Here is a 10,455-nt window from a genome sequence, read left to right as displayed (position 1 = left end):
ATTGAACAATCCGTTTTCCAAGGTGTGGCAAGTTGGTAACGCTCCCCATCATGGATAAGTGAAAGGCGAGTTTTGACCATGCAATCTTCTCTTCTCTAGTCATCGCTTGCACGATAATGGTTTTCCCTTCTGGGGACCAACACACGACCAGCCCAAAGCCCCGTCTAGCGGAAGGCGTGGAAGGATCCTCATGAGGATGAGAATTCGAGGATTACTCGGCAACAGCTACTCCACGGTTTCGACTGTCCTCTGATTGATGCAAGAGTCTGTCGTGATTTCTCTTGCAACCATTCACACCACATTCTTTCGCTCTCCTACAGTCCTTTCCTTGGTGGTTATTAGCCAAACAACTGCAACACAGATTCTTTTCCTTAGCAATTTTCCATCGGTCATCAACACTCATAGCTATGTATCTTTCACAGTTCCTGACTGCGTGACCTCCACGGCAAATATCACACTTCTGCTTTACGATAAGAAAGTTTCGATTCGACCGTTTCCTATCTTCCTCTCCCGGCTTTCCTTTGGCACCGTGAAGGTCCTCCACGGTCTCTGCAGCTTTCACTTGATACTCTGATTCCCCAGTTATCCAGTCTGGAATAGTCTCAATGGATTCTGCTCCACCGGTGAAATCTGGACAACATGGATTTCGGAATCTTTTCCAGAACAACAGTAAGAAGAAGGCCTCCAGGCTGCAATTCTCTCCATCGGCTATGTTCACGGAGAGTAAAGACTGTGCTTACGAGGGTATAGGCAAATTTCTCGGGCTCCTTTGCGTTTCCTTCCTGAACTGGTTGAATTCTCTTCACTTCCTCGAGATAATTTTGAAGTTGTCTTCGTTTGCACCATCTTGTACTTAGCGGGCTCATCAGAATCGTCCACGATACTTTCGAACGTAGTCCAAAAGTCTTGTCACCAGAAAATGTCGGCAGTTTAATTCCTTCGAGTTTCCTGTCGGTCGACGAACTTGTCGGTTGCTTCGATTATGAAAAGAAAGGCTTCGGTGTTGCTTCAGGATTTTTCGGTGGCAAATTGTGCTCCAGCGGCGACAGTTCCTGTTGTTTCGCCTGCACGTGTTTGTTAGGAACTGGCGACGACGGTTTCCGGGAGGAAGAAGAGGAAAAATCTTTCACTGAGGCAATTTCTTTATCCCTAGCTTCGACTATCATTATCAAAAGCAAAGTTCATGCTCGTTCTCGCGAGATAGCAAATGAGGCATGGACGAGTTCAAACTACGAAAACGCTGGCAAAAAACTACGACTACTGACTTAAAAACAAACTATGACGCCGAGACGAAAACCTCCGATAAGCTTCGAAGATGAGGCAAACAACATGGAATTGGATAAAGACTCGACGAAGCAACTTGAATACACTCTTTCTTTCTTATAAGAATATATTTTCCATACCCTCACTATTGAAGTTATCGATGATTTCACTGATATCAAGTTTGTCTCTTAAATTGTACTTAAATTTGTTGGCGTATGATCGAAACATCTTCGGGTCTTCCTCGAAAGTCTTCGGCAATCTTCGGTAGTCTTCGGAAATTTTCGAAAAATGTTCAGCAACGTTCGTGTGACCTTCGGACAAGTTTTGTAGAATTTTTGGAACTCTTCGAAAAGTGGTTGGAAACCTTTGAAAAATCGTCAAAAATTCCGTCATCAGTATGTCTATATAATAAAAAGAACATTACACGTTAGCTCGAAGATATGAATTTCATGTTCTCGTGGCAAGGACAATATCTCACGAGTGAGATATTGTTCTTGCCACTCAAACATAAAATTCATATCTTCTCGCCACCGTGTAATATCCTCTATATATTTTTACTCGTTGTTTGTATTTTGACTCGCCCTACGGGTTCGTCAAAATACGGCACAACTCGTAAAAATACACAGCGATACTACACACCAAAACATCTAATAAGATATATATATCAGGCTTTATTGCCAGCAGTCTGGCTCCAAAGTCACTTCAACCCCATCAAAGTCATGGAAGGACAGGTAGTCGGACGTTTTGTCGGCATAGCCCACTTTGTATTCCTTTAACTCTTTGTTCAAATAAACAATTTTTCCTGTCAACCAGCCATTTTCATACAGGGCTGTGACTTTCCTTCCAACAAGATCATCGTTGTAATTTCTATCTTCAAACCTATCTTCTTGGATCTCTGCCATGTCTGTGTCGGGTAGCTCTTCACAAGGATCCTCTGGATAGGCTACTTCCTCTGAGACCATGTCTTCTGCTCCTGAGACAGGGTTCTTCTCAATTTGAGGAAGACAAGCTGATGGTAGGAGATAAGCGGGTGGTGGAACTTCATAGTTCTTCAGCCCTTCTGGTTTTATTAGTTGGTCCTCTGATCCGTCAGCCGTTATCAGGCACCCGGTCTTCTGCCACACTCGCCGCCGTAGGTGGTCGTATTCAGCGCTGGTCAATTTCTCATAGGCCTCACCTATCCAATGTGTGTGATGAGGATCCGTCTCTCCTTTGATGTAAAAGAACTGTCGAGACCATACCACTTTTCTGCGTTTTCGTTATCATCCAACCATCTTCGCTGAGCTTGATCTGGATCTGAGGGTATCCGGCGTCCACAGGTTGCCACATATCGGTCGCATTTGGTAGCCCATACCAAACTACACCATTCAGTTGTGAAACACACTCCTTAAATTCATCCGACACTGGTGCCGTTAGATTGTCACAGAAAAGGAAAGACGTGCATTATCCTTTACAGACGGTGAAAGAGTTTTCTGCACTCATTCAACAGACACTTTTGTATCCACCCATGCATTTTCCTGGTAGTAGACATCGACGTCTGGTAGACTTCCTTTTCATCTTGGCTTATGCGTTTTCCAGTTCCACGGAAGATAACACCAAGCCTGTTGCTCACCAGTTGGTCTGAAACAGATCTGAAGTGTGCACTGGCGCTTGTCCAAACCACTTCCAGGCTGACTGATCCAGACTTTGTGGCCATGCTGATCGACGTCTTTGTCTAAGTGGTCATACCTGCGTGATGTTCCAATAACAAAAGGGAGAGGGCTTTGGTCAACGTTGAGGCGCTGCTTTGGTTGATATCTGCTTCATTTTTCATCGTAGCCGTCATTTCTTTCAGTGCGCACTGATTTCTCCCGAGTGGTTGTGTGCCATTTCTTTAGGTCGAGCTCAAAATTCTGCTTTGCTGTTTTTCGGCATCTTTGGCACGCCCGCATTCTGACGTTGTATTTCTTCAAAAAGGACTCAACAACACTGTCGCGTTGAGATCGCCAGTGATCTCTCTCTGCGTCACTCTTGCTTTAGACCACAACCAGTTGAAATCCACGCAGTACCCTTTAGATCTCGCTTCTTTAAACTTGGTAAAAAGAATACAGTGGAGCTGTTTGTGCTTTAATCCATTTCTCATTTTGAACAGTTTCTTATGGGCATCCACAGCAGCAGGCATTATCTTTGCCTTGCTCTTCATCCACTTAAAAACTAAGGACTGGTTGATACAGTACTTGCTTGCAATCTCTTCTTGGGCTAATCCCCCAGCTTCAACATCATGGATTACCCTGGCTTTAAACTGGACAGAGTACTGCTCCCGTCTATTTGCACTTCTTAGTTTGCTCTTAGTTTTACCACTTGACGGAGCTGCAATTTTGATTTAAACGCCTTTTAGAAAAAGGTACGGACGATTTGTATGCACATGGTAAAAAAATAACTTTTAACAGGTCTTTTAAACTATATGTTCCGCTCAGTAAAATGGACTTTGATCGTACAAAACCTTCTTAAGAGACAGTACTTTCATGAGAAACAATTAATAGGAGTTTACCCAACGTATCTTGAACAGCAATTTTGATTTCACTTTCAGTTTCACCAACAGGATCCTTCTTCTTCTTTTTTTTTTAAATAAATTTATTTATTTCATGCACAACAAATTACTTTACACTTAAGTACTGAAAACGACTTAAAGAAATACGAAACTACTTACAATACGATAATACTAACAAAACGATACTAATGCTTCTAAGAACAATACTAATACTACGATACAATACAATCACTTACAAATTGATAAATTTAATTAAGTTACTTACAAATGGATAGTAACAGTATTTGCATTTGCACAGCTAGCCTCCAATAATTAATTGTTTAAAAAGTTGGACCATATTTTGTTAAAAGAAAGTAGTTTATTTGTCGTAATCGCAATATATTTTTCTAATTCAATTTGTTCGTTAACAAGGGTTTACAAAATCTGTGAACTGGGGTCTTTTTTCATCATGAACTGCGTTAATGTAAAGAAAATATTTTCCAATTATGATCAAGTGATTTAGGTTTAAACTGGACGATGTGTATCTTAAAACACCATATATAATTTTGTTTAGCTCCAAAGCAATGTTTCCTCCGCATGTAGCGTTGTACCACTTTGTAAATTTATTCCAAAAGGATTTAGCTGTTGGACATTCCACGGATATATGGAGTGGTGTTTGATCAATGTCATAGCAATAAGGACAATCTGGTTGCTGTTTCTTTTTCATCTTGTACAGAATTTTATTTGTATAGAGAATATTATGAACTATTTTATATTGAAACACGGATAATTTTACCTCATTTTACCTCAGGATCCTTCTTTGGTTGAACTCCTTTCCCGGCTGCCTTTGTCATTCCGCTAACACCATGCACACATTTTTTATTGACAGACAACCCTTGCTGGTTCACAAAGAGTTTACTGCAGTTATCACCTTTAATTGTCTTTGACACAGTTGAAACAAAATCGGGCATTTTCGTTTCCATCACGGCATTTCTGTGAGAAATGTTTTTTTTTTAAGCCAAAACGGCCAAGTGTCGTCTGGGTGATATCTTGACCTAACCGACTGTAACGAACAGCGATGGAGCACGTGCACAATTTAAAGCAAGACAGATGTAGACACCAAACACTTGTAATTGATACCCCAATACATCCTTAAACGGAAATGTCGTAAGCTATAATTAAGCATACTACAAGAATATTTTCAGCCTAAAATCGGCACAAAAATAGGAATATTCAGCCTGGGCCGGAAAAACAATATTTGAACGCAAGCCTAATTTTGGCCTGTGGCTTTCCATAGTTGGGTGCCCTGAGCACGGTTATATGCAGAAAAACTCCACATTTCTGTAAGGACACCAAAATGGCCACCCCGCTTGAGTTTTGCAGGGGCATTGTCACGGCCAGTAAACTGGTACTGTTTAATACTAAGACATGTGAGTACATGTCATAAGACATGTGGCGAACATGTGAGCATGTAAGCAGGCTATGCGAGCTCTTCTTTGCGCTGGATCTTTCTCAGAGTTCTTTCCATTCAGTCGCCGTGGGCTTCGCTATTTTGTGCTCTCAGCGTTGGGCAGTGGTGAATATACACGCTTCGACGGTAGCATTTATCGAAATCTGAGCGAATTGTGCTTGTTTATTTTATATGTTAACGAACACGACTTTGAATCGCCTTGGTCTTGGAATGTTAATTGTGGGAACAGCTATATTTAGATTGCATTTGTTGATTAGTTCCAGTCGCGAAAGATACATGTAGCTCAGTCTTTATACGGTCAAATATTGTTTGGAATCGGTGGAAAAAGATCCATAAGAGTGTGCCTGAACCAAGGAACGGCAAATTATGTAAGTACTGTCTACTTTATTCATCAGGGGAAATACTCGAATCAGTCGCAGGGAGTTTGTTTACGCTGACGATGAACGAGCACACGACTGCAAATGTACCGCTTATATTTCACCCTGCAAGCAGAGGCTTTTCTTACGGCACATATGCTTTGCACCGCTCAAAAAAGCGATAAAAGAGGCTCTGTTCGCAGGGTGCTTATATTTGTGCTTCCAGCTTAGAATAATGTAATAAAATATACGTTTTCAAACTAACTTTTACCCTTAAACATTACCAATTAATGTCAGAATATTTAGCACGAGATTTGAGTCTACGGAAACTGGCGCTGTCACGCAACGAATCAACAAATCATAGTTTGTACAGGGACCTCTTTAAACTGGCATGATATATCTGTCTGTAAAACCTCGGTTGTCAATGAAAAACGTTAATTTTAGCAATAGACAGAGGTTGAAAGTCAGCTAGTAAAATCAGTTATTTAAGGTATATATATTAAAGTGACGGCGTCGAACGCAAAAATTTCCTGATTCTTTTATTTGTTTTCATTGTGTGCAATAAGCTTACTTGTGTTGCGGTATGAAACCCGAGTAAACGCTCTTAGAGCGTTTAGTTCTATGGAACTTTTAGTTACTCACCTAGAAACCGATTCCGTTTGGAGGTTTCCGTCACGATATTTGGTAGTCCATCCTCTTGATCCTGATGATCCAGTGGTAATGGAGTGAACACGTTTCCAAAGAGAACCCCGATGGCGAAAACCGTGAAGACCATAAAGGCAAACTTTGCATGAGACCTGCGCTTAAATCTGCAACGCATACTCAGAATTGGTTGGTGTTCTTGAACTGCAACGGAGAAGAAAATATAAATGAGCACAGGAATATTAATTGCAGCAATGGGACACATAGAAATAGGCTTTCAGCGTTTTCTAGGGATCCATACTAAACGTGAGCTAGACGCATTTCCCTGCTTAGAAGACTGAATATAAGAAGACTAGAATGACAGGTGAACGGTTGTGACAAAAGCCTGGCTGTTGTAGTTTAATTGGGATTCACGCGTTTGAAGAGCATGTGACTCTCAAAACTGTCATTAACTCGATAAACTCACTTCCCATGGCATCATCCAATACCGTAAATCCTCGAATTAGCGCCCAGGGCGGTTGTTTCAAATTTAGGAGAAGACGGAGGGCGCTTATTCGAGGGAGCGCTTAATCAAGGAGGGGGGCGCTTAATCAAGGAGGGGGGCGCTTATTAAATTTTTCCCAAATCGTGGCCTGACATGATCAGTTTTTAATACATCATATCCCAGGGGCGGGGCACAAGACTCCTGAACATCCAACGAAAAATGACGTCACATCCAGTTTAAACTGCGCTTCGCAGCTCGTTTCACAAAGCGAGAAAATGGGGATTCGATTACTCACGATTTCCCTCTATTTGCAAACCATCAGTTTCGTTTCACTTTATATCGAGGATGGAAAGATGTTGCAGACACATTACTTCGACTTTTTAAGCAAAAATGTCGGGAAAAGAGAAAAGTTTATTATTGTTTTGAAGCAAAATAACGGAGAGCCTTCTGTCATCGTATGGCGAATTTTACACATTTGCAAAACTGGTGTTGTCGGTGCCGACTTTTGGTTCTTGTTGTTCGTGATTTAGTGATAACAATAAGTGCAATAGCCTATAATGTTACCAACAACCTGGATGAAGTATTGCTGGCCATAGTTAGTACTGTGTACTACGGGAACATAATTTACAGAGGTCGTTTATAATTAGCTCCGAAAGTCGTTGTACCAGAGCTTTTGTTGCTTGTATGCATACAGGGAATCCTAGGGTGCCTCCTCGGTTTTGGCCTCCAGGCCAAAACCCTGCGGGGGCAATTCTACAGTCAGATTTTTGTGGCCTGTTAGTAACCAGATTGACAGAATTCTGGCACATTGTAGGAGTAATTTATGCAATTTACTGTAAGCATCAGGCATCATTTTGATCATGAAGTCCCATGCATACAAGTAACTCTTGATTATTTTGAGATTTTATCTTTATTATGTCATCAAGGAAATAATAGATTGATTCCTACTCCAGCAGGGGAGAGGGGGAACTCTCTTATATGGGCTATATATAGCTATGTGCAGTCCCAAAGGGTATGTTTATTCAGCCGTTTTGGTCATACATACTCTAGGGTAAGGCTTTTGCCCTGTAGTCTTGAATTTGGTATGTTTTTTAGAATAAGCTACTTCAATTTTCATCATTATCGATAAGGCCATCAACAACAGCCGTTCACAAATTATGTTTAGGGAAACTGCAGCAGTCGCAGCAGTCATAAATGGGGTAGAGAAAATCGCAGATTTTGGTCATAAATATTTTAAGGGTTTTGTGAAGTGGGCCGCACTGACCCCCACCCAATTTTTCTGGGATGTACCAAACACATTTTCCTAGCAGTCACTACAGTCTTGCTTTACTAAATCAAAATAGTACTTGCTGCCAGGTACTTTAGAAAAGTATAACCCCTCCAGAAGCCTTCACAAAGTACATGTAACATCCGCTGCTAACAATTATTTTTTATAGTTGCGGCTGATTAAAATTTTGTATTAAATTGTACTGAACTGGCGCAGATTTAATATACATTTTGTCACATTTAGTCCACATATATTAAGACTACTCAGCAGCAACTAGTGCCTCTTGTATGACCATGCAGTAACAGCATATTCCAAAAAAAAAAAAAATACATGTGTATGTATTACTATCCTGCCTGGAAGAGTATGCAGAGAGAACACACAGTGCAGTACCCCACTGTATGTCTTTTGTTAGGTATAATAATCTTAAATTTAGAAGACTCATATTGATCTTTTAGAAATCACAAAAAAGTTGATATACAGCATTGAAATTGATTGTGAAATCATGAGTTTTACTAATTCCAGCTTTGTCTCTATTTTTAGAAGAAAAACGAAGTGATCGTTGCATTATATTGTATCATTACATATTCTTTGACCAGATCATTGAGTTGATTGTTATTCAAGATTCCACGTTTATTCAATGTATGCGCTATTTGCATAAATTCTTCTTTTACTGCATCATTACCAGCCATAATACTACCTCCAAGAAGCTTAAGACGACTCAGAAGATCTCGGGGATTATTGTAATACATCACACCGCTTCCGATCTTTTTGTCTTTTTTTGGAGGTTCTGTGAATTGGAATCGCACTCATTCTGTTGAGGTCGTTGAATACCGTTTTTGACTATCCACTATAATTCTTGTGGCTATTGAATCTATTTGTGAGCAGATCAATTCTATCAAAATCAACCTGTTTGTCGTATACTTTTTCACCATTCTTGTGAGCGATGAGTTTCAACTGACCATATAGTTTGGAAGATCTATCACTAAATTACCATAACCTCCAGTTTGTGGATTAATTTTATAAGCATTCCTCTTTTTTTGTGTGTATATACCTTGACCGATCGTTTTAGAGCCTTCTTTTATGAGTTTCATTCTATCTCTGTATCTTTGTAACAATTCAATGTCTTTGTCTAATTCTTCAATCATTGCTTTGTTTTGTGTTTTGTATTTCTTTTTTGATAACTGACCTTTTTCTCTCCCCATCTTTTGAGATGTCTGACCCAATCGTTCAATAAGTTTGTTTTAATATCTAATTGATTGTTAATAACGGATTTGATAACTTCTGAAGGTGGAGGCAAATCGTATTTCTGCAAATTTGTTATATCATCTTTACAAAAGCCTTTATCTAAATCAGACATAATTGGACTTGGTGGTTTGAGCATTTTGGGTTTATATCCAACAGGTAAAGTTATGGATTGTTTTGTCGTTTCAGGTGATTGATTCAAAAGTACAAAATTTTCTAATTCACTTCGATTTTTTCGGAGTACTTCAATCATTTTGTTTTGTTTATCATCAATACTGTATATCAATTCTGTATATCAATTGTTGGTTTTAATCGTTCAGCTGTGATATCATATTTATCCTGCTTTGATATTTTTTCGGTTTTTATAGCATTGCGAACGATTCTGGTTTTATCACTAGCTTCAATTTCTGATGTGATAAGTTTTTTTATACCTCTCAATGTCCATCTATATATATTCATATACACTTACCTAAACTTATTATATGGAAAAACCTAATTAAGACACTGGTGAAAAATCAAATGATGATTTTAAACAATTGTACCCATTTATGCCAAAAGATACATTCAGAATGTTGATATGTGGTAATAGCGGTAGCGGAAAAACTAACCTTTTAATTCATATTCTTAAATCTCCGTTGGTGTATTACGATCAGATACATTTGCATGCTAAAAATCTTGGTCAAAACAAGTATCAAACATTGATTGATAATATGAATGATATAAGTAAAGATGTTGGTTATGATGTTCTTGTTTGCTCTAGTGACAATATTATACCTGTGGGTAAGATGAATAATACAGACCTGCAGAGAATAGTGATATTTGATGATTTTGTTTGTGAAAAGAATCAGAAAGCACTGATCGATTACTTCATTCAAGGTCGACATAAAAACTGTTCAGTCGTTTACTTAACGTAGAGCTATTATGGATGCCCGAAAACAATCAGAATAAAGTGCAATCACTTTTGTTTGTACGATTTTCCAAGTACAAGAGAAAGAAATTTGATAGCTCAAGAACTTGGTATTGACAAAGACAAATATATCAAAGCCACAAGTAAACCATACTCGTTCTGTTATGTTGATAAGCAGACAAAGAAAGTGAAAAGGAACTTCACTGGAATTTTATAACGTAATGATATAATGGGTATATTCAATGGAAATACTTTCAATGATCATATTGTACATATTCAAAAAAACTGGTGCAAGAGGACAAGTTGGACCACGA

The 10,455-nt window shown here is 39.2% G+C and overlaps 1 pseudogene; it reads right to left on the bottom strand.

Moving 5' to 3' along the window:
• Positions 1–1,659: 1,659 nt before the first annotated feature.
• LOC149113445 (uncharacterized) lies at positions 1,660–9,194 on the bottom strand (annotated as a pseudogene).
• Between the last annotated feature and the right edge of the window lie 1,261 nt (positions 9,195–10,455).

Source organism: Orbicella faveolata, unplaced genomic scaffold (genome assembly GCF_042242905.1).
Source record: "Orbicella faveolata isolate gen_17 unplaced genomic scaffold, um_ofav_v1 contig_15, whole genome shotgun sequence".
In the NCBI taxonomy this organism is placed as follows: Eukaryota; Metazoa; Cnidaria; class Anthozoa; order Scleractinia; family Merulinidae; genus Orbicella; species Orbicella faveolata.
The sequence above is the reverse complement of the archived record's forward strand: the minus strand, read 5'-3'. Positions and strand labels throughout refer to the sequence as shown.